This window comes from Scyliorhinus torazame, chromosome 3, assembly GCF_047496885.1.
Source record: "Scyliorhinus torazame isolate Kashiwa2021f chromosome 3, sScyTor2.1, whole genome shotgun sequence".
NCBI lineage: Eukaryota > Metazoa > Chordata > Chondrichthyes > Carcharhiniformes > Scyliorhinidae > Scyliorhinus > Scyliorhinus torazame.
Genome location: NC_092709.1, coordinates 3,094,232 through 3,119,314, shown reverse-complemented (window position 1 = coordinate 3,119,314; position 25,083 = coordinate 3,094,232). Strand labels below are relative to the sequence as shown.

Below are 25,083 nucleotides of genomic sequence, written 5' to 3'. Positions count from 1 at the left end.
GGACACACCCACCATTGGTAACATCTTCCCTGCATCTACCCTGTCTAGTCCTGTTAGAATTTTACAAGTCTCTATGAGATCCCCCCTCACAATACTCCCTGTCTACCCGTGATCTCTGTATAGTGAATGAAGCATGACTTCTGATGCCGTGCATCATCATCCTCTCGATATAAAGGCCATTATTTTTGTACCTGTTCCTGGACCCGCAAGTCACTTTGAACCTTCACTGTTTCTACCTTTTCAGCATTTAGAATGTACTCTGATCAGTTCACCTTGTATCCAAACTGGATAGCCTCTCACAGCAAACCTATTTGCCACAGTTTTGTCCATTCACATAATCTATTGAGATCTCTTTGTGATTTTATGCCACCAACTACTTTGCTTACAATGCTACCGGTTTGTCATCAAAAATATGCATATGTTGCTTTTTATCACATCATCCAAGCCATTAATAATGATTGTTGAAGATTATTATTGTGAGGGGCGTCAGTATGGAATCGGGGGGGGGGGGGGGGGGTAATGCAGTCCGTGGGGCCTGATGGGAGTTGTAGCTCTGACATGCACAGCAGTTGTTTGAGTCCAACATTCAGGGGTTTGAATCTGAACAAAAAGGTGAGAGTGGCTGTCACGTGTGTGTGTGTGTGTGTGTGTGTGTGTGTGTGGGGGGGGGGGGGGGGGGGGGGGGTGCACACCTGTAAATCCCAGCTCCTGGTGGGAGAAGCCAGGATTGCAGGCATTTAACCTGCTCTACCCCACTCCTCCCTCCTTCAGCCTCCCCACCCCACTTTCACAGGGAATGGTGTCAATCTGTCCCCGCATAATCCGAATGTTATTTGCATGGTTTCACTGAAAAAAATGACAATGCTAATAGTCATGGTCACTGTAAATCAGAAGTGTAGCAAGGTAATCGAGACGCCAGTAAACTAACCTCTGCGATAAAGTGGCTATTTTGTCGAGGTGAAATCACATGGAATTATCTGAATGGCCACAGATTAAGAGAGGGGAATTTGCAGCGAGACCTGGGTCTCCTCGTACACCAGTCGCTGAAGGTAAACATGCAGGTACAGCAGGCGGTAAAGAAGGCAAATGGTATGCTGGCCTTCATTGCGAGAGGATTCTATTACAGGAGCAGGGATGTCTTGGTGAGGCCACACCTGGAGTATTGTGGGCAGTTTTGGTCTCCTTATCTGAGGAAGGACGTTCCAGCGAGAGGGAGCGCAGAGAAGGTTTACCAGGCTGATTCCTGGGATGGCGGGACTGACGTACGAGGAGAGACTGAATCAGTTAGGATGGTATTCGCTGGAGTTCAGAAGAATGAGGGGGGGATCTCACAGAAAGTTATAAAATTCTAACAGGATGTTCCCAATGGTGGTGATGTCCAGAACCAGGGTTCACAGTCTGAGGATACAGGCTTGACTATTTATAGTAATAATAATCATTATTGTCACCAACAGGCTTACATTAACACTACAATGAAGAATGAAGTTACTGTGAAAATCCCCTAGTCGCCACACTCCGGCGCCTGTTCGGGTATACAGAGGGAGAATTCAGAATGTCCAAATTACCTAACAACACGTCTATTGGGATTTGTGGGAGGAAACCGGAGCACCCGGAGGAAACCCACGCAGACACGGGGGGAACGTGCAGACTTCGTACAGACAGGGACCCAAGCCGGGAATCGAACCTGGGACCCTGGAGTTGTGAAGCAACAGTGCTAACCGCTGTGCTACCATGCCGACAGATGCGGCTGGTTTAGCACACTGGGCTAAATCGCTGGCTTTTAAAGCAGACCAAGCAGGCCAGCAGCACGGTTCAATTCCCGTACCAGCCACCCCGGAATGTGGCGACTCGGGGCTTTTCACAGTAACTTCGTTGAAGTCTACTTGTGACAATAAGCGATTTTCATTTCATTTTCATTTCATTTCAGAGGTGAGGAAAAATGTCTTCCCCCCAGAGTGGTCGGCCACATGGAACACAATCGATTCCAATGAGAAACGGGGCCGGATTCGCCGGGTCCGTGATTGACACTCGGGAGGCTGACAAGCTGCAGCCGCAGGTACACACGGCACTCCCCACACACACCACCCCAGCCAACAAGATGGCAGCAAGACGCACGGCTCCGAGATTTACTGATGCAGAACTGGAGACCCTACTGGGCGCTGTGGAGGAGAGACTGGTGACCCAATACCACGGGGTGGGAAAGAGCCTGCCAGCTGTCGCCGTTCGCAGGGTCTGCACGCAAGTGGCACAGGCAGTCAACACAGTGGGCAACATCCTCTGGACTGGCCAGCAGTGCCAGAATAAATTGCATGACCCCCCTCAGTGTGACCTGAGTGAATAGGCAGCACTGTGCCCCTGGCACCTACCCTCCTCCCACACACCCGTAATCCTACCCCCCCCCCAATCTGGAGAGCGGCCGAACCCCCACCCTGCACCACATGCTGGCACTTGGCGCCCATAACGGCCGCCATGGCTGGGTGCCCTGGCCACTGAAGTCACCAGACTCCCACCCCATGGGTTGAATGCGCGGACATCTAACACAGTGTGGTTTCTGTGTCCCCCCGCCAGGTGAGGGCCACTCACAACCGCCAAGAGCGGGAGAAGACCGAAGGGGATCACCGGACCTGTGGCCCCTCACCGCGGCAGAACTGGGGGTACTGGAGGTGGTCGGTGAGCCCGAGGAAAGGGCAGTCACCGGGGCGGAGGTTGGTATCGGGTGTGAATGTGAGACCCCGCTGAGCTCGGTTCCCCATGGCACGTATGTCTTTCCCCTCACCACCCCCACACCTACCACCCGCCCTCTCCAACATCACCACCACACGCCCTCCCCCGGCTAGCGATGCAATCATGCATCTTGTCTTATGTCTTGCAGGACATAACCCTAACGGGCAGCATGGTAGCACAGTGGTTAGCACAGTTGCTTCAGAGCTCCAGGGTCCCAGGTTCGATTCCGGCTTGGGTCACTGTCTGTGCGGAGTCTGCACGTCCTCCCCGTGTCTGCGTGGGTTTCCTCCGGGTGCTCCGGTTTCCTCCCACAGTCCAAAGATGTGCGGGTTAGGTGGATTAGCCATGCTAAATTGCCCTTAGTGTCCAAAAAGGTTAAGTGGGGGTTACTAGGTTACGGGGATAGGGTAGATACATGGGCTTTTGAGTAGGGTGCTCTTTGCAAGGGCCGGTGCAGACTCGATGGGCCGAATGGCCTCCTTCTGCACTGTAAATTCTATGGTTAATTCTATGAGCTGCTGGTGATGACGTGGACATTTCTGATGTCCCCGACCTCAGCCACAACCAGAACCCAGCGATGAAGACGAGTGCGACACTGACTGGAGCCCTCGGCCCGCATGCCGAAACACTCCGGGACTGACTCTGACTTCCCGTCACAGCTGTCTCCAACCTTCCACCATCCCAGAGACACTCACCTCGGTTGGAACTTTGGTGAAGAGGCTCCTGGTACACTATCTGTTGCGCACTCCCACGGCTGATCCGGTACAGCAGGTGGAGGTAGGTGGACAGACCGCTGAGGGGGGTGGACAGTCGGAGAGCAGGCCGATCCCAGGGACTAGCTGCCATCCAGTTGGGTCTCAGGCTTTTGGAGCGGACAGTCCCATCGATTGTGGAGATGCAGTCATGGAGCCAGGCACTACACGAGGGGTTGATGGCGAGTATCCAGCACCTGAAGCTAGAGGAGTCCAACCGTGTGCAGGTGCAGGAGGTGCTGCTGACCATGCGTGCCACCCAGACCAACACTGCACGGGTGGTGTCTGCGATGGAGGCCTTGGGGGCGAAGGTTTCGGTCATGGGTGAACATGTCCAAGGCCTGGGCAATCTGTGCAGGCGGTAGCCGAGGCCCAGGACAGGATTGTAGCACACCACTAGAAGGTGGTGGCACAGTCGCAGCGTGATGTGGCGCAGTCCCAGACGGAGGTGGTCCATTCCCTGTGCTCCATGGCTGCGAGCATGCGGACCCTTGTCATGAGGAGAGAGGCCTCCAGGACTGGCAGCACCAGGTGGCGGGGGAGCCTCAGGAGTTAGCTCCGCTCGCACCCCTGTCCCATGGAGTAACCCGGGGCCATCGGGCACCCTGAGGGCGGAGGTGGTGATGTGGTCCGGGCCGGTGACTCTCGTAGGAAGATGCCGGAATACCACAGCATGTCAGAACCGCTCCCCCCACCTCCTGTGTCTGCACATCACATGCATTCTTTAATATACTTAAGCAAAACCAGAAAATAATTCACAAACACAAGCATTTATGCAATTTCCATGTCTTTTTCAAAAATAAAATCAATAAGACTTAAAAAACTAGTTTGTGAAAGACCTTTTTAAAAAAACTGACTATACAAAATCAAAAACAATGATTGGCTAATGAAAATCTATTCTCTATAATCAATGTTTTCTTTTTTAACCATGAATAACCAGCTGTTATTCCCTTTTCTGTCTCTCACATGATAACAGCTGTTTCTCCGCACACATCCAGCAGCTCTTTTACAAAACATTCATAACAGGAAAGCAGAATTATCCTACATTTATATCTGTCACGCAAATTCAATCTTCGGGTTTTCTTTTACATATTTTAGAAAAAGCAAAGAAACTCTCAAGTCCTCACAAGACGAAGGAACAAACTCTTATTTTAAATCCCTGTTGGTGGACTCACTGCGTACAGATTGTCTTGGAAACTTTTAACTGTAATGGGGTAAATATTCTCAAGCTTTTAGAACAGATCAAGGCTGAATGAAGCCTTTAAACTAAAAATATTTATTTGTTTTACATTTATTTGTTCACAGGATGTAGGTGTAACTGGCCTGGCCTGTTTATTATCCAGCCCTAATTGCCCTTGAGAAGGTGGTGGTGAGCTGCCTACTCGAACCGCTGCCGTCCACATTGTGTAGGTACACCCACTGTGCTGTTAGGGACGGAGTTGCAGGATTTTGATCCAGCGACAGTGAAGGAAGGGTGATATATTTCCAAGTCAGGATGGTGAGTGACTCGGACGGGAACTTGTAGATGGCAGTATTCCCATGTGTTTGCTGCCTTTGTCCTTCTAGGTGGTAGAGGCCGTGGGTTTGGAAGGTGCTGTCACTCGGTGAGTCGGTGCAATTGCATCTTGTAATGGTACACACGGTTGTCACTGTGCGTCGGTAGTGGAGGGAGTGAATGTTTAAGGTGACGTCTGGGGTGTCAATCAAGTGGGGCTGCTTTGTCCTGGATGGTGTCGAGCTTCTTGAGTGTTATTGGAGCTGCCTCATCCAGGCAAGTAGAGAGTATTCCATCATCTCCATCGCCTTGGAGATGATGGACAAGCTTTGGGAAGTCAGGAGGTGAGCTAAAGGCCACAGAATTTTCATTTGTAACCACAGTATTTAAATGGCTGGCCCAGTTCGGGTTTTGGTCAATAGTTACTCCAGGACGTTGACAGTGGGGGATTCAGTGATAGTAATGCCATTGGCATTACTGGGGCTGTTTGAAAGCAGACCAAGGCAGGCCAGCAGCATGGTTCAATTCCCGTACCAGCCTCCCCGTACAGGCGCTGGAATGTGGCGACTAGGGGCTTTTCACAGTAACTTCATTTGAAACCTACTTGTGACAATAAGCGATTTTCATTTTCATTGAGCGTCAAGGGGAGATGCTTATATTCACTCTTGTTGGAGATGGCCATTGTCTGGCATTTCTGTGTTGTGAATGTTACTTGACACTTATCAGCCCAACCCTGACCATTGTGCAGGCTTACGGACTGCTTCAGTATCTGAGAAGATGTGAAGGTGCTGTACAGTGTACAAAGATCACTGAGCATCCTCACGTTTGACCTTATGATGGAGGGAAGATCATTGATGAAGCAGCTTAAGGTGACTGAGCTTAGGACAATATCCCGAGAACTCCTGCAGCAATACCTTGGGACTGAGATGATTGAGCTCCAACAGTCACAACCATTCTCTTTCTGCTAGGTATGACATTGATCAGTGGCGAGTTTCCCCCGATACTCATTGATCACAGTTTTGCCAGGGCTCCTTTATTCCACACCCAGTCCAATACTGCCTTGATGGCAAGGGCAGTCACCGCCTTGATGGCAAGGGCAGTCACCGCCTTGATGGCAAGGGCAGTCACCGCCTTGGTGGCAAGGGCAGTCACCGCCTTGGTGGCAAGGGCAGTCACCGCCTTGGTGGCAAGGGCAGTCACCGCCTTGGTGGCAAGGGCAGTCACCGCCTTGATGGCAAGGGCAGTCACCGCCTTGGTGGCAAGGGCAGTCACCGCCTTGGTGGCAAGGGCAGTCACCGCCTTGGTGGCAAGGGCAGTCACCGCCTTGATGGCAAGGGCAGTCACCGCCTTGATGGCAAGGGCAGTCACCGCCTTGATGGCAAGGGCAGTCACCGCCTTGATGGCAAGGGCAGTCACCGCCTTGGTGGCAAGGGCAGTCACCGCCTTGGTGGCAAGGGCAGTCACCCTCACCTCACCTCTGCAGTTCTGCACTTTGTGCACGTTTGGATCAAAGTTGTCGTGAGGGGTGGAGCCGAGTGTCCCTGGCAGAACCCAAACTGAGAATCCTTGAGCAGGTTATTGCTGAGTAAGTGCTACTTTAGCATTTTCAATGACCTTCCCTCTTTTTGCTGACAGCCGAGGGTAGATTGATGGAGCGGTAAATGGTCAGGTTGAATTTCTCCTGCCTTTTGCGGACAGGACATACCTGGGAAATGTTCCACTTTGCCAGATAGGTGCCAGCATTGTAGCTGTTCACGGAATTGCTCAGTAAACTCAAGTGCACATTCCAGTCCTACTCTCGGGCCATCAAATCTTAGCTTCCTCCTCCTCCAGAGTACCATCAGATATCACAGAAATCAGTACCAAGGGTCAGAATGCCAAGAAGCATGTCTAAATAGCCCCCGCCCTCACCCTGTAACTGCTAAATACTACCTCCATACACCTGCTTGCTGTTACTCACCATCACAGGCTTTAAAAAAAAACAGGATAAAAAAGAAATACGTTGGTAAAGAAATGTATAAGAATCATCGTGGCCACTGATTTGTATTTTCCAGTGAAATACTAGGACAGTAGTGGAGCATCATTTAGTAAAGGTAGTTTCACTTCTTTAGTCACCATCATGAAATGATTCTGATACAGATTTCATTACTGAACACAAACTAAAACAGCATATTCCCAGACACACTCAGCACAGGTAATTGGAAAACGTATTTCTCAGTTGATCCTCAAAATATAAATCAGCAAATTGCTCACAATGAGCATTCAACTGCAATGCATAATAAACCCCAAAGAGAAAAAAATCCGAATAAGCGGCAACTATTCTAACAAACTTTAAAAATACAACGTTCATATATTTAACCTAGTTATTTACTCAAGGCAGTGGATGGAAAATGTTCCTCACCTGGCAAATACTATGTAGTCGATTCCAAGTCTGGTCGGAAGCAAACCTTTTGTCTTTGCTGAGTTACACTATGGAACGCTGAAGTGTGCCACTATATAGTACATTGTCAGGGCCCCACCCTGTAACTAAATGGCCATTATGTGAGGCTGACACGGTTGGAGCCAATGCAGGGTATAAAGGCTGATAAAGCACATTGTTTCAATTGCAATTATGTGTCACTGTGTCAACAGCAAGTCTCCAGGGACAACTATTTGCTTCAAGGAATACCTACTACAGTTGCAGCAATTATTTCATAAGCTTTGATAGAGTTACATACCTGTACGTCACTGACATTAAGCAATAACTATGGTGTACAATTACAATTTTGCTGCATGTTAGTACAACAGAGTAAACGTGTAACGAGCAAATGGAGCCTATTGAGTTGGCTCTGGAAGCTCGCAGCTACAGCCCTCCCACACTAGAACAGCGATTATGCTGCAGGAGCAAGTACTTCATTGGCTGTGAAGCGCTTTGGGCCATTCTGAAGTCTCAAAGATGCTATCCATCATATTTCCAGTAATTATCACCTGATTTATGCTGAGCAAACATCACGCGTATGTCAAGTGGAACCCAATATTGTTGGATGCAAAAGCCCATCATCTTTTTTAAAAGGATGCATAGGAGGCTTATTTCTTGGGAGATTTGGGTAGCATTTTGTTATTCGCTGTTAAACAACTGCCTTACTACACATGTGCAGCGGAGCTCCCACTGTTACACTTTCAATTCATAAGAATATAAGAATGAGGAGCAGGAGTTGGCAATTCAGCCCCTCGAGCCTGCTCCGCCCGTCAAAACGATCATGGCTAACCGCATCTCGGCCCCATCTCCACCTTCCTGCCCAATTCCTACAACCCTTCATCCCGTGACTAAGTAAAAACCTATTAATCGCCTCCTTAAATTTGTTTAGCGTTCCAGCATCCACTGCACTCTGGGGTAGAGAATTCCCCCAATTAATGTATTACTCGTGGTGAATAATCTCGTTCTTAAGACAGTACCATGTATTAATTTTAACTGCGTGGCTTCATTCAAAGTCTGAGCCTGGGTGGCTTCTGGAAGGCTACAAAGAACAAAGAAAAGTACAGCACAGGAACAGGCCCTTCGGCCCTCCAAGCCTGTGCCGAGCATGCTGCCCGTCTAAACTAAAATCTTCTACACTTCCGGGGTCCGTATCCCTCTATTCCCATCCTATTTGTGTATTTGTCAAGATGCACCTTAAATGTCCCTATCGTCCCACTTCCACCACCTCGTCCGGTAGTGAGTTCCAGGCACCCACTACCCTCTGTGTAAAAAAAACCTGCCTCGTACATCTACTCTAAACCTTGCCCCTCGCACATTAAACCTATGCCCCCTAGTAATTGACCCCTCTACCCTGGAGAAAAGCCTCTGACTATCCACTCTGTCTATGCCTCGATCAGGTCGCCGCTCAACCTCCGTCGTTCCAGTGAGAACAAACCAAATTTATTCAACCGCTCCTCATAGCTAATGCCCTCCATACCAGGCAACATTCTGGTAAATCTCTTCTGCACCCTCTCTAAAGCCTTCACATCCTTCTGGTAGTGTGGTGACCAGTGTGGCGTTACAGTTATCATCTATTGCCATTATCAACGTGCCCCCAAGACATTTCTCCTCCACCAGAATCACCAATGCTACTAGAATCCTGAAGACTCACAACAAGTATTAAATGTGCTGAGAGGTGCTTTGCAATATAGTCTAGCTGGGGCTGGGTGCAATGGTGCTGTGCTGTCTGCCATATAATTTGACTTTACAAAGCAGTCTCATCGTGGAGATTCCAGCTCAAGGTTTCAGAAAGTCCAGAAACATAGCAGCAGCAGCTTGAAGAGGATTCAGACAACTTTTTATGTTGGTAATTGTAAGTTACATTTATGCCAATCTAGTACAGGAAGCCCTTTGCTTGACAATATGAATAATGCATGACCATTCCTGCCTAATCTTCTTCTTCCATTATCTAGTTAATTCTCTGTAAATTTCAAGCTGGGAGATGAGGCCCTGATGTGGTCCTCAATTGGACTACAGGCAGGAACGTTTCCCAACCCGTGACTTAATCAGGGGAAAACAGGACGGCCACACACCACTTCTCACCTTCCCAATCAATTCTATGTCCACTCACCTCCCGACCCACTCCGGGCAGGGCAGAGGAGGGAGGCAGTGGTGCAGTGGCATTGTCACTGGGCTAGTAATCACAGGCCCAGGTAATGCTCTGGGGATCCAGGTTCGAAATCCACCACAGCAGATGGAGGAACAAAAACGGCAAACCCAGCCCCGTCGACCCTGCAAAGTCCTCCTTACTAATATCTGGGGGCTTGTGCCTAAATTGGGAGAGCAACTGCCTGACATAGCCACACTCAGAATCATACCTTACTGCTAATGTACCAGACACCATCATCGCCATCCCTGCATGTTCTGTCCTGTCGGAAGGGCAGACCCAGCAGGGGTGGCAGCACATTGGTGGGACATTTGTTTTATTTTAATTTTAAATTTAGAGTACCCAAATAATTTTTTCCAATTAAGGGGCAATTTAGTGTGGCCAATCCACCCACCCTGCACATCTTTGGGTTGTGGGGGCAAAACCCACGCAAACATGGGAAGAATGTGCAAACTCCACACGGACAGTGATCCGGGGCCGGGATCGAACCTGGGACCTCGGCGCAGTGAGGCAGCAGTGCTAACCATCGTGCCGCCCTTCACTGGTGTACATTTGGGAGGTTGTCTGGGTGTCTTCTGGACCTCATGAAGTCTCCTGGCACCAGGTCATACATGGTTAAGGAAACCCCTTGCTGATTACCACATACAGTGCCCCCTCAACTGATTGAATCAGTATTCCTCCATGTTGAAGACCACTTGGAGGATGTAAAGGCACAGAAAGTGGGGACTTCAATATCCATTGCCAAGAGTGCCTCGGTAGCAGCACCACTGACGAACCTGGCCAGGTCCTCAAGGACTTAACTGCTAGGCTGGGACTGCAGCAGGTAGTGAGGGAACAAAACAAAAAAAAGAGGGAAAAACATACTTGACTTCATGCTCACCAACCTATGCACATGTCCATGAGAGTATCAGGAGGAGTCAAGACCGCAGTCTTTGTGAAGGCAAAGTCCCATCTACAGATTGAGGATACCCTCTGTTGTGAGAGGCTGTGGATCATCAGCGGCAGCAGAATTGTACTCAACCACAATCTGTAACCTCATGGCCTGGCATATCCCCCACTCTCCATAACCACCAAGCTAGGGGATCAACCCTGCTTCAGTGAAGAGTGCAGGTTGACATGCCATGAGCAACAGGCATATCTAAAATTGAGGTGTCAATCTGCTGAAGCCACAACTCACTGGAGATGGAAGCCAACAAATCTCCCCATCCTCAATGATGGAGGAGCCCAGCACATCAGTGCAAAAGACAAGGCTGAAGCATTGCAATAATCTTCAGCAAGAAGTGCCGAGTGGATAATCCATCTCAGTCTCCTCCAAAGGTCCCCAGCATCACAGATGCCAGTCTTCAGTCAATTCAATATTCAATTTATCCCACCTACTGAAGGCACTGGATACTGCAAAGGCTATGGACCCTGACGATATTCTGGCAATAGTATTGAAGACCTGTGCTCCAGAACTTGCCGTACCCCTAGCCAAGCTGTTCCAGTACAGCTACAACACTGGCATCCACCTGGCAATGGGGAAAATTGCCCAGGTGTGTCCTGTACACAACTGCAACCCAGACAATTCTTGCTGCATCAGTCTACTCTCGATCATCAGTAAAACGATGGAAGGGGTCATTAACAGTGCTATCAAACAGCAGCATGGTAGCACAGTGGTTAGCACAGTTGCTTCACAGCTCCAGGGTCCCAGGTTCGATTCCCGGCTTGGATCACTGTCTGTGCGGAGTCTGCACGTTCTCCCCGTGTCTGCGTGGGTTTCTTCCGGTTTCCTCCCACAGTCCAAAGATGTGCTGTTAGGTGGATTGGCCATGATAAATTGCCCTTAGTGTCCAAAAAGGTTAGGTGGGGTTACTGGGTTACGGGAATAGGGTGGAGGTGTGGGCTTAAGTAGGGTGCTGTTTCCAAGGGCTGGTGCAGACTCTATGGGCTGAATGGTCTCCTTCTGCACTGTCAATTCTATGATTCTATGAGCTCTTGCTTAGCAATAATCTGACACTCAGTTTGGGTTCCGCCAAGGTCACTTAGCTCCTGACCTCATTACAAACCTGGTTCAAATATGGACAAAAGAGCTGAACCCCAAATGCGAGGTGAGAGTGTCTGCCCTTGACATCAAGCTAGCATTTGACCAAGTGTGGTATCAAGGAGCCCTAGCTAAACTAGAGTCAATGGGATTCTGGGGTAAACCCCTCTGCTGGCTGGGGTTGTACCTGGCACAAGGTATGATGGTTGTGATGGTTGCAGGTCAATCATTTCATTTCCAGGATATCACTACAGGAATTCTTTAGGGTCGTGCCCTAGTTCCTTCCATAATAAGATCGGAAATGGGGCTGTTCTCTGATGGCTGAATAATGTTCAGCACCATTCAGGACTCCTCAGATACTGAAGTAGTCCATGTCCAAATGCAACACGTCCTGGGCAATATCCAGGCTTGGGCTAATAATTGGTAAGTAACATTCACACCACGCAATGCCAGGCAATGACAATCTCAAACAAGGGAGAATCTAACCATCACTCTTCGACATTCAATGTCATTACCCTCGCTGAATCCCACATTATCAACATTGTAGGAGTTACCATTGACCATTAAATGAACTGGCCTAGCCAGAAAATACTGTGGCTACAGGAACAGTTCAGAGGAATCCTGAGGTGAGTAACTCACCCCCTGACTCCCCACCATCTGCAAGGCACAAGTCAGGAGTGTGATGGAATACTCTCCCACTTGCCTGGTTGAGCCCAACTCCAACAACACAAGAAACCTGACACCATCCAGGCCAAAGCAGCCCACTTGATTCCACAGACATTCAAACCCTCCACCACCGCCGCACATTAGCAGCCGTGTGTACCCATGCACAAGGTGAACTGCAGGAACCCACCAAGGTTCCTCTGATAACACCTTCCAAACCTACCATCACTGCCATCTAGAAAGACAAGGTCAGCAGATACCTGGGAACCCCACCACGTGGAAGTTCCCCTCCAAGTCACTCACTACCCTGACTTGGAAATTCATAGAGTCATACAATTTACAGTGCAGAAGCAGGCCATTTGGCCCATTCCGAGGTCAGAATTGAACCCGGGTCCCTGGAGCTGTGAGGCAGCAGTGCTAACCACTGGGCAGCTGCTTCGAGAGCTTCCCGAACGCGATAGGTGGTTAGATCCACGCCGTCGGGAACTCGGCCGACCGTGAGCGGAGGATCGCTGGGCAGGCCTCTGGCAATGGCCCCCCAGCTGCGCGGAGTACTCCGCGAACACGCCGATGCTCCGGTCCCAGAGAATCGCCGGACCGACGCTGGGCCCGATTTCGGTGTGAAAGTGGATTCTTCCCCCCCGCCAAACGCAATTTTGGCGCAGGGCTGCGAAGGTTTGTGTTCAAAAGCATTTCAGCACTGGGATAGGTGTCCTGACCCTTCATTTCACAATATATTTCTCTTTATCTTCTACTCCAAGCTCCTCCAGTCCACTCCTGCGCTGTTATTATTCTATAACGTACCTCCAACTCACCGTCTATTGCCCTTCAGGGGGTGGCTTGGCAGGAAGGGGCTTAGGGGTAGGGACGGGACCATGCATGTGATAAAGCGTTAGCAAGCTGGAAGCAAGTGGGCCTGGTAGCTGTGGCTCCTTTTCTGTTTCCTCTTGTTATGTTACATCTGGGAAAACGAGGATATTAGAGTGGGTTGTTGAAGAGCAGAATTCATGTGTGCGCTCCATGATCTAGTAAAACAGTAATGCAGGGTGTAACTGGAGAAGAAAGGAAAACAAAATGTCACAGCAAACCTGCAGCTGACACCCGTTCTAACCCACGTCAGTGCACAGACCATAATAAGGGTAGTGACAGGTGCATAAATCAAGAAATACATACATAAGGGTGTCAGTGGGTTGGCATGCTCCCAGGGCTGCGAGTGAGGGAACACTTGCATACAAATGGCTTGGAGTGTAAAAGTCCCACACTACCTCCCAAGCATTGATAGTAAACTGTTGAAGCAGTTTAAAAGTAAAGGGGAGCGCTTTAAAATCTGGGGCGGGATTCTCCGGTCTCCGAAATTGCGTTTGGCAATCGGCCGGAGAATCCCTGTTTGCGCTGAAATCGGGGGCGGCATCGCTTTTACGATGCTCCACCCCCTCCAAAACGGCATACTCGCAGGGTACGTCGCAGGCCATCGGGACAGCCTCAGGACGTCACCTGAGGCCCTCCCCCGATGGGCCGAGTTCCTGACGGCGTGGGTCTCTCATGCTATATATTTTCATGTACCCGGCGTGGCGGCTGCGGACTGAGTCCAGCGCCGCCAGAGTCAGGTGGGAGCCGTTCCATGGGCAGGGGTGACTTTGGCAGGGGCTGGGGTCACTGGTCTGGGGGTGGCGAGCCTGGTCAAAGGGGGGCAGTTTTTGGGAGGCGGGTCAGCACCCGCTGCTGCAAGCCACCTCTGTGCGTATGCGTGGCCACGGACCAGGCAATTCTCCAGCCGTATCCGCAGTTAAAGCTGGGGGCTTTACGCTGCATGCCAGCCCTCCATCAGGCGGAGGATCGGTGCAGCTTTTGCGTAATTTTTTCGGGCGTAAAACGCCGCTGTTCCCACGCCAACGTCAGCACTTAGTCTTCAAATCGGAGAAACCAGCCCCTGATCTTGGGAGGCCAGCGATGCTACAACACCATAATACATTCATTCCTCGGTCCACAAAAACATGGATGTGTTCTGAAGAAAGTTCCTTGACCTAAAATGTTAACTCTTGTTTCTCTCTCCACGGGTGCTGTCAGACATGTTGAGCATTTCCAACGTTTTCTGGTTTAAAGGTGGTGGTTCTTACTCACTTTGAAAGGCATTCAAAGTAAAGCAGTTGGGTTTTCGCACCAACCAGCATCTTGAATCATAATTTTGTTTGATGTTAGGCCACAAATGACTAAATCTAATCCAATTTCATACGAGGACATGAACTGACCATCTCGTGCCAGGCCAATACCACAACCACCACTGTTGTACTTTGTGTAGTTTCGGAAGACAGCTGGCTTCTTTTACCTAACCTGGTAAAATCATTAAACGCCTCACATTACCAAGTTGTTGTCTCTGAATGCTCTATCATCTCTTCCATTGGCTTTTTCAGCACATTCGAGACCTACGATGCTCAGACCCAATCAGGGTCACCCTATTCTGCCTGACCTTTGTTAGCCATCAGCAATTCACTGCCGCTACCCCGGAGTATTCTATACACTGTTCAGCAGGGGCTTGACAGTATGTGATTTACCTCCAGCTGACAACCACAGAATTGGTTAACAGTAACTGGACTTTAAACTAGTACAGATGTTTGATCCCAGCAGCAACATATCCTGTCTCACTCCTTAATAAATGAGCTTCTAAAGATGTTAACAATTTGGGAAAATTGCCCTAAATATTCTAATTAGATTGTCCCCAGAAAATTGAATGGGGTCAGCACTAATGTAGTTGGTCAGATTCCTGCCCTTCCCATTTCCAACAGCATTCATATCTCAAAAGAAAAATATTGACTCTTGTCTTCTACAACACACTTCCATTCTAGTTAAATGAACTTCTGGACTATTATCTGGTCTGGTATGTTATCAGGTCCAAGTACGTACCTCTCTTATCAATTATGCCCACTCTGGTGGCAGCACGGTGGCGCAGTGGGTTAGCACTGCGGTCTCACGGCGCCGAGGTCCCAGGTTTGATCCCGGGCTCTGGGTCATTGTCCGTGTGGAGTTTGCACATTCTCCCCGTGTTTGCGTGGGTTTCGCCCCCACAACCCAAAGATGTGCAGGGTAGGTGGATTGGCCACGCTAAATTGCCCCTTAATTGGAAAAAATGAATTGGGTACTCTAAATAAAATAAAAAAATTATGCCCACTCTGTTACACATTCTGAATGACCTTTAATCAGCCAGCTCTACTGAGCCACTTTAAAATCTGAGTTATTGGTGAACAGGGCCAGGCGGAAAAGTGAAGAGCAACTTAAACAAAAGTTACTATTGTGTTGAATGCCTTTTTCCTTACCATACTTGTGTGAAGATTTGAAATTATTTCCAGGCTTTCTGTCGATTGGGGTGAGACTTGCTATGAGAAATTAATAAAGGCCTGGGACAGGGTTATTTACATTTTAAAGAATAATGCAGGGATATGGTATCGATGCTGTTGGAAGTGGGCAAGTCAGGAGTCTGACTAACTACATTTGCACCGCATTCAATGTGGTCTGCAGCCACCTGGGTTGGCCAACTCCCGATGTAAAATGGAGAACAGCAAAGGCTGAAGGGAAATTCAACCAACAGAGGCAGAAACTAGCAGGTGCAAGTTTACTGTGTATTAAACTCTGCAAAAGCCCAGGCAGCATCGATACAAGCAGCCATCTGCATAATAATGCAGCAGCCATCTACATACTAATGAGCGATCCCCGGGAACAATCGAAACATTTGGGATATACAAGGCCAAGCCAGACTCCTCGGTGCCAACAGGAGCCAACACAAAAGAGGTTAACGGACACCTCAAGACCGCCCATCGATCAGGGAACCGCTCCAGTATTGGAGAAATCGAACCAAGCGATTGGAACGAAGTCCAATCACTTGGAACCAGGTACAGGGTCCACCCCGAAAGGCGGGAAGCCCCTGGGGACTATAAAGTTAAGCCCCCAAGTTCAAATCGTCTTTTTTGACAGGGTCACTCAGCAACGTGAACCAACCCTTGACCGTGACCTGTTCAGCTACCGCCAAAAGACCGTAAGTCTTAAGTCAACGCTTGCTCCGAGATAGGCACTCCTAGCTACCAGTCCATACCAGCTTTTGAATCCCGAAGACTCAGAACCCGAACGAAAAGCCATTTGTTCCCCTGACCTGGTGGGCCAGTCCGAAGTTAAGTATAGGCCTGTTAGTTGTAGAAATAGCTTAGAAGTAGAATTTATGCATGAGTAGCGATTTACTGTGTATAATAAATGTGCTTTGATTTGAATCTTACTAATTGGTGTATTGAGTTATTGATCATTACTTGAACTTGAACCTCGTGGCGGTATCATAAAGATACCTGGCGACTCGAGAGCAAAGGGTACAAAACAGAGCCAATTGAACCAACCAAAAGTTAGCAACATATTACTGGCGACATCTGACGGGACCCGATCTAGAAGTGGCTTCACCACTCCGGGAGAACCCAAAAATTTGAAATAGAGATCCAATTGGGAACAGGAAACCCACAAGTGTTCAAGCAGTTCTGATCAATCCTCATAATTCGGAAGTGTGTTAAATGCATGCTTAACCAACAGGGCGATAAGGTAATACTGATAGATGTTTTGTTGCGACAAAACTGTCGGGAGTTTGTATTCCGGAAAATAGCGAAAGCCGTACCCGTAATCACAGCACCACCTTAATACCCCTCGTTCCAAATTTTAAAAGAGTATTTAGAGAGGAAAGATGGCAATGCAGGCAATGCAATGCCTCATGAACCCAGAAGAATTTGTGGTCGCAGCGACCAGCAGCAGTAGAGTAGGACAGTGTCCCGTTTGGGAAGAGGAAATCAGGAAATACCTCAAAGGGAAAGGATGGCCCCTTTGGAGCGAATTCTGTAACAATGAGGAAACAGGTCCCGGGAGTATAGGACATACTTGGTGGGAGAACCTGAGCGAGGTTCACAAGAAGAGCTTAGGAAAAGCTCGCAAGCCGATGGCAATGGTGTCTTGTTTGGCACAGTTGCGAGGCACAGAGGAGGTCATTAGGACGCTCCGGAAAGAGATAGAAGGCATACATCGAATGAGCAAGGTCGATGTCAGTGAGGTAGAAAGAGAGAACGTAGAGTTAAGGAGGAATTTGGCAGCAAAAGGCGGAGAGGTGAATGATGCCAAGTGGGCACACCAGTCTTGTCTGGCGCACTTAAGCAGCTTCCAATCTCAGTACGAAAAGGCCTATCAGGACACGCAACGTGCAGTCCTGGTATGAGAGGAAACCGAGAAGCAGGTAGAGGCATTGCAGAGGTAGTATAGTGACCTGAAGGCAGCGTTAAGAGCACTCCATGCTGCCACCACGGAGCAAAGACAGAACTGCAATCTCTGCTTTCAGTTCAAAAAGGATTCCAGGAAACCTTTGGATCACAGCTAGATGAGGAAGACAGCCCTGATTGGGAAGAGTTAAATGAGACAGCACAGAGATATGTTAAGGGAACATGTGCGCAGGGAAAGCCCCAGAAGAGGAAAGCGCCCCAAACCCCACGGAGCAGATAGTTCAGGCTCCAATGAACCCAGTAACCACCCACCGCACAGCCACATCGGACGACATGGAATTTCTGTACACCACCCCCTTAACAGTGACCCAATTACGGGACACGTGCGAGAAAATCACACCGTTCCTCCCCACCTCAGACCCCCACCACTTCTTTGCCAGAGTAAAGCAGCAGGCGACTATGTACGGCCTGGACGAGCGTGAGCAAGTGAAGCTCACAGTTTTGAGTTTAGACCCTTCGGTCGTAGCAGCCCTTCCTGACTCACAGAATGTAGGAGGAGGCACCCTTGCAGAAATGCATACCGCGGTCCTAGACGCGATCGGGTATAACCGGGGTGACCCCGTAGATGGCCTCAATAAGTGCAGGCAAAAGAAAACCGAGCACTCCACAGCGTTCGCTGGACGCCTGTGGATCCATTTTGCAGCAGTTTTCGGAGACTTAGACCGCGCCCATTTGTCCCCAGACAACATGGCCAAATACACCCGCACCCTTATCTCCCATGCCACAGAAACAGGACAAAAAGCTTGTGCCAATTATGAGCCCTCAGAGGAGGCTCACAATGAGAAATGGGTCATAAAAGGATTGACCCGCGCCTGGGAGCAGTCTGTACAAAACAACCCCGCAGTTAAAAATCCCGAAGAACAGCAGGCAGAAGCAGACATACAAGCAGTTAAAATACACCAGAACGCCGCATAGGTAAATGAAGGCAAGAACAGCCCCCCACCAAAGTCACAGGAGTGTTACAACTGTGGACAGTTGGGACACTTTGCAAGAGAATGCAATGCCCCACGAAAGCCACAGAGAGCCCACCAGGCAGGCACCCTGAATAAGAATAAGACAGAGCCCAGACATAGCGTTAGCGCCCGTTCAGATCAGACGGACCTGAATGGAACGGACTGACGGTGTTTGGGCTCCCCCAGTTGGGTCTGCGACATCCTTTGGGATAGGTCCGGCCGACTGGTAGTTGCAGCAAAGATACGGGGACAGCTCATCGAGTTTCTCTGGGACACAGGAGGGTCCCACACCACAATCAATTCCTCCACCGTGTTTCAAAAGGACACGTGGCCCACTACAGCCACTATCACCCTCAGCGGCTTTACAGGCCACTCACAGCAGGGACACATCACAGCCCCTGTACCCATTCAAATCGGCAACATCACCACCAAGCACCCCGTGGTTTTAGTCGACCTGCCCCACACAGCAGAACACATTTTGGGCATAGACTTTATGAATTCCCACAATCTATCCTTTGATCCAGTCAACCAATGTGTCTGGAAAATGGCAAAATCCGCAAGAGCCCCCGCAACACTCACAATAGGTGAATACGCCAACAAAATTAGCGCAGTAGGCGAATTTTGGTTTAACCCGACTACAATTAGCACGGACAAGCAGGTTAGGGCAGTGCTACAAAAGAACAGGACAGCATTCGCGACCCACAAACACGACTGTGGCCGGATGACTGGTTCAGTACAAATCACGGGACCTGACCCTAGACCCCAAAAGCAATATGGATTTCCCCAAGAGGCAGAGGGAGAAATCACAAAAGTAATCGAAAGCTTATTAGAGCAGGGCGTACTTAGATCAGTAGCCTCCACTAATAATGCCCCGATTTGGCCAGTGAGAAAGCCCGATGGATCATGGCGACTGACCATCGATTACCGGGAACTCAACAAAATCACCCCCGCAGCAGCCCCCACAGTAGCAACAAGTCCCGAGACCATGCTCAAGCAGGGACTCAATTCCCGATACTTTACGGTTTTGGATATCAGTAATGGATTCTGGTCCATTCCATTGGCAAAGGCATGCCAGTACAAATTTGCCTTCACCTTTAAAGCTCAGCAGTACACTTGGACATGCCTTCCACAAGGCTTCCACAACTCCCCCTCCATTTTCCACCGACAGCTGGCAAATGGTTTGTCAAAATTTTCTCACCCCGAATGTCTGGTCCAGTACATAGACGATCTACTACTGCAGACAGACACCAAGGAAGAGCACATCGAGCTTCTGTCCGAACTCCTGGAACTCCTACAAGAAATTGGATGTAAAGTTAACCCCAAAAAGGCCCAGATTTTGGAACACAAGGTGATATATTTGGGTACAATTATCATGCACGGTAAACGCGAGATCGAGCATAAAAGGATTGACTCGATTGCCAAATTGCCCCTTCCCCAGAACGTCTCAGCCCTCCGGTCATTTTTCGGACTGGTTGGCTACTGCCGAAACCACATTGACGGTTTCGCCAGCAAGGCAGCGCCCCTCTCAGACCTCCTAAAGAAAGGAGCCCCCTGGGAATGGCTTCCGCAGCATACGGATGCTGTGGACTCGTTGAAAAGAGCACTCATAGCAGCCCCTGCACTACAAGTTCCAGACCCGCTTTCCCCCTATGCGATAGAGGTGGCAAGCACAGACCGCACCCTTTCGGCCGTACTCCTTCAGGAACGGCACGAACAGTTAAGGCCCGTGGCTTACGCCTCCAGAGTTTTAGATGCTGTGGAGCAGGGATTTTCAGCCTGTGAAAGGCACCTGCTCGCAGCTTTTTGGGCAGTACAGTATTTTTCGTACATAACCGGACTCAACCCCATCACAATCCTCACGGAACACACCCCCACCCAACGTTTACAGGACGGACGACTTAAGGGCAGTACAGTCAGATTAGAGCAGCCAGATGGACACTTCTTTTGCAGGGACAGGACATCACTGTTAAAAGGAGAAAGACCCACACTTTTTTAGCCGATAACCTACAGTCCCCCGGAACCCCCCATGAGTGTGAAATTATCTCTCCACGCCACAACACAGGCCCCTTTATTGCTAAAACACCCCCAGAAAGATAGGTAGTTCAACCCACAGCCCCAAGCACACAGACACGTGCGAACCCATAAAGATATATGTGGATGGATCTTCCACAATATTAGAACGGAAGCGCATAACAGGATGTGGCATTTACGTCGAGGACGCGCAGGGATGCGCCCTAGAAGAAATATCAATAAAACTTCCAGGACACTTAGGAGCGCAGGCGGCAGAACTTGCGGCCATCGCATACATAGTGGAACACCCAGATTCCTTCCCCAGCCCAGCAGACATATATTCGGACAGCCTCTATGTCTGCAACAGCCTTACGGAATTCCTACCCCTGTGGAAAGCAAGAGTATTTGTTTCCGCAGACGGAAAACCCCTCCCCTCAGCCCCATTGCTCCGTCACATTTTAGAGCGAGCACAGAACAAGACTTTTGGAATAGTTAAAGTTCGAAGTCACCCTCGTTCCTCACCCCACAGAAATGTAAAAGCTGACACACTGGCTAAAGCAGGTTCCAGGCACGGATATTTTTGGACACCCCCCAAAAGCGCACCAGTGAATGCAGTTCAGGTCTCGCAGCCTAATATCGAGGATTTAGTGCAGGCCCAGAAGCAGGATAGCAATCTCATGGAGATTTTGAAAATAAACTATCCAGCCCCCTATGATAGGTTTAAAAACGCTCTGACCACACATGACGGTGTGGTGTTAAAAGACACCCTTTATGTGGTTCCTGAACAGGACAGGAATCAGCTCATTTGTTTGTTCCATGATGGTCATGGGCATCAGGGAATCGATCCCACTACAGCCCACCTCAGGCAGCTCTGTTGGTGGCCGAGTTTAAAAGAAGATGTAAATCACTACATTGAGAATTGCCTTATCTGTGTCCAGAACAACCCGGACAGATACGCAAAAAAGGCTCAGCTCAGTCACACCCGACCCGTTAATGGCCCCTGGACTAACCTCCAGATTGATTATATTAGACCATTGCCCCCTTGCAGGAATGGTTAGAAATATGTACTCGTGGTAATAGACACGTTTACAAAATGGGTGGAAGCATTCCCATCCAGAACGAACACGGCAAAGACCACAGCCAAGATTTTAACCCACCACATCTTTACGAGATGGGGACTCCCCCGCAGCATTGAATCCGACCAAGGTTCCCATTTTACGGGACGTGTCATGAAGAACATCCTCACGATATTTGGCATTACCCAAAAATTCCACATTGCATACCACCCTCAGTCAAGTGGTATCGTGGAACGCATGAATCGGACCCTAAAATCAACCCTCAGAAAAATGGTCCAGCAGAACAACACCACTTGGGACTCAGTCCTCCCTTTTGCGCTGATGTTTCTGCGAAATACGGTTTCCACACCCACAGGTTACATACACCCCACACACGCTCATGACCGGACGCCCCATGAAAGGCGCAGAATTTTTATTAGGATTAGATTTGACCAGCCCCGAAGTGACGGCCCTCACACACGAGAAAGCAGTAGAACAATTAGTGTAAAACGTAAAAACGGCTCAGCTAGCAGCCGCAGTGAAATTGGGCACCAGAAAGAAACCGAGCAAGGCCTGTTTCGATAAGACAGTGCATGCGACTGAGTTCAGTGTAGGACAGCAAGTCATGCTCTCCGTATACAACCCCAGCACATTCCTGTCACCTAAATATTCAGGTCCGTACTCCATTGCGGACAAAGTAAGCCCTTCCGTCTACAAAATAAAGTACCCCAATGGAAAGACTGCGTGGTTCCATATCAACCAGATGAAGGCATATGGAACACAGTCTAACCACGTACACCACGTCATGCACGACGCAGCAGACCACGCCCCGCCCACAGCCAACGTAACCCTACCCTCCCCCAACACGTCCAGCCCAGCCACGGACTCAACCCCGACTCCACCCACGAATGATAGACTCCGCCCCGGAACGCCCACAGACTGCAGCAGCAGCGACTGTGACTCGGACAATAGCCACAGCACGCCTCCCTACTATCCCCATGCAACAGGACCCACACCCAGCGAATCTGACCACAATTCGAGTGATCCCTTCATGATCACGTTCCTAAACAAACCCCACCACCGACCACCAATGACGACCCCGATTCCGTCCCCACAAAACTAGACACCACCTTTTGGCACCGAGATAATTCATACAGACTCGTCCGGAATGACGAGAGGGATCCCAAATCACATCAAGCAGCCCTATCAGCCCTGATACACTCGGGAGTTTGGCATCCGGGAGAAGATGACGACTTTGAGTGACTCCCAGAACGAGAACCCTTTGCGACCCTGTTCGCAACCGATAAATGAGGTGTCCAGATGATGTTTTAAAAGGAACCGCTTGGGAGAAAACGGTGTCCTTTCTGATGGAACCTGTAGCATGTTTGATGTTGTTAGTACTTGTTCTGTTAAATGTTGTATGTTAGACCGGAACATTTTTTCCATGCCCCCATGCCACCACCCCTCTGATGCCCACTGGCAGTCAGAGAAACTAGTTTGGCCAGACGCTAGTTCAGAGGAACTAGTTTGTCCGCAGAGACTTGTTAATGTCCCAGACGCCAGTTCAGAGGAACCCGTCTGTCGACTGAAACACAGACCCCCATTCGTAACTGCTCTTCTGGTTCGAAGGAAGAACCAATAGGGCAACCCCCCCACGATGACTACATTTCTAGCCCGTTCTTGTTGGTTGCTCAGGCAGTGGAGAAACGGCATTGGGACCCGCCCTGCCTGGGAACCCCCCTCTGGTCAGCTACGCTCGGGTAGGGCACACACGGCATTGGTCACTGTCCTACCCGGGGACTCCATCCAAATCTTACCCATCGCAGCCCATACGCACAACATTTCGGCAAGTTTTGTTCAAAAAGTTTTGTTTTGTTTTCAGGTAACCCTTAGGTTGCCAACCACATGCTATTTACATCCTCAAACATTTGGATGGTAAACCGCACAGTCTGCGAGACGGCTCGCACTGGTTCAGTATTTGTAAATGTGTCTTGTCCTGAAATTCGGTTTTTGGAGAAAAAAAAAATGAGGGAGTCACACATAGTGACCAATTATAAAGGGAGTAATTGGCACTAAAGGCCAGACAGGCTATCGTACGAGATATTAAACCAAGATAGTAACAGACACTATGCTTGATCCCACAGAACTCCAGAAGCTTCAGGACCAGAGAAGAGAAGTGAAAGAAGAAGAACCATGAGGACATCCTCCGCGTCGCTCATCACCCTAATGGACATTTGGTTGCGCGCGAACGCGAACCCCCTGACCTCAACCCCCCCAGCAGTTAATGATTCACTTCCCCATAGTACCCAGAGCCCAGTCACAAGCGACACCACACCATCTTGGTGTGACAGGTTTATAACCTGGTACTCCCTGTCCTACTCGATAGAATCCCTACTAGTATTGGCGATACCCTGCTGCATCGTGCAGAGTATTCATCTGAGAAAATGGAGAAGGAGAGCCTACCGCGCTCGCACCAAGTTCAAAAGATCCCCTATTTTCGGATATGACCAGACCCCCGACCCCCGCGATCTATAATAAAGAACATTCGTTTGCGTTTTTGTTGTGAATAAAGAAATGTTTCATGAGCGATTGTACAATCCTGAGCTTGACTGCCAAGCCAGAAAAATGTGTATAATGCTGCTATGATTTTGTGTGTATTGTTTAGGAAGTTAGTGTGATGGAATGTTTGAGTGCGTGTAGTTTATTAAGGATAGTTAGAGGTTCCGATTTTCTTATTTTGTAATGCATGTCCCTGTTTGACACAGCGCCCCTCAGAATTGTCAGTTAAAAATGTTCTTGCCTAGTTACGGTCGGTGTAGAGGCCATAGAAGAGTGCTCGCCAGGTCAGGGAATGAAGAACAACGCAGTTATGTGATCCTTCACGCTTCGCGTTAGGATCACAAGGAGGGAGTGTAGCCACCTGGGTTGGCCAACACCCGATGTAAAATGGAGAACAGCAAAGGCTTAAGGGAAATTCAGCCAACAGAGGCAGAAACTAGCAGGTGCAAGTTTACTGTGTAGTAAACTCTGCAAAAGCCTAGACAGCATCGATACAAGCAGCCATCTGCATAATAATGTAGCAGCCATCTACATACTAATGAGCGATCCCTGGGAACAATCGAAGCATTTGGGATAAACAAGGCCAAGCCAGACTCCTCGGCGCCAGCAGGAGCCAACACAAAAGAGGTTAACGGACACCTCAAGACCGCCCATCGATCAGGGAACCGCTCCAGTATTGGAGAAATCGAACCAAGCGATTGGAACGAAGTCCAATCACTTGGAACCAGGTACAGGGTCCGCCCCGAAAGGCGGGAAGCCCCTGGGGGCTATAAAGTTAAGCCCCCAAGTTCAAATCGTCCTTCTTGACAGGGTCACTCAGCAACACGAACCAACCCTTGACCGTGATCTGTTCAGCTGCCGCCAAAAGACCGTAAGTCTTAAGTCAACGCTCGCTACGAGATAGGCGCTCCTAGCTAACAGTCCATACCAGCTTTTGAATCCCGCAGACTCAGA

At 49.4% G+C, this 25,083-nt stretch overlaps 1 protein-coding gene across 8 annotated transcripts in view; it reads right to left on the bottom strand.

Annotated features, from left to right (window-relative positions):
• Nucleotides 1–25,083, bottom strand: part of LOC140408248 (sodium/hydrogen exchanger 9B2-like) — a 261,503-nt gene that overhangs the window by 161,550 nt on the left and 74,870 nt on the right. Inside the window, exon 1 of one of the 8 annotated variants that reach the window (XM_072495200.1) lies at nucleotides 7,373–7,394. The exons of the other annotated variants lie outside the window; for them this stretch is intronic. The gene's annotated coding sequence lies outside the window, so the exon portion shown is untranslated. Of the gene's footprint in view, nucleotides 1–7,372; nucleotides 7,395–25,083 lie in introns of those variants that run through there. 8 annotated transcript variants of the gene reach the window in all.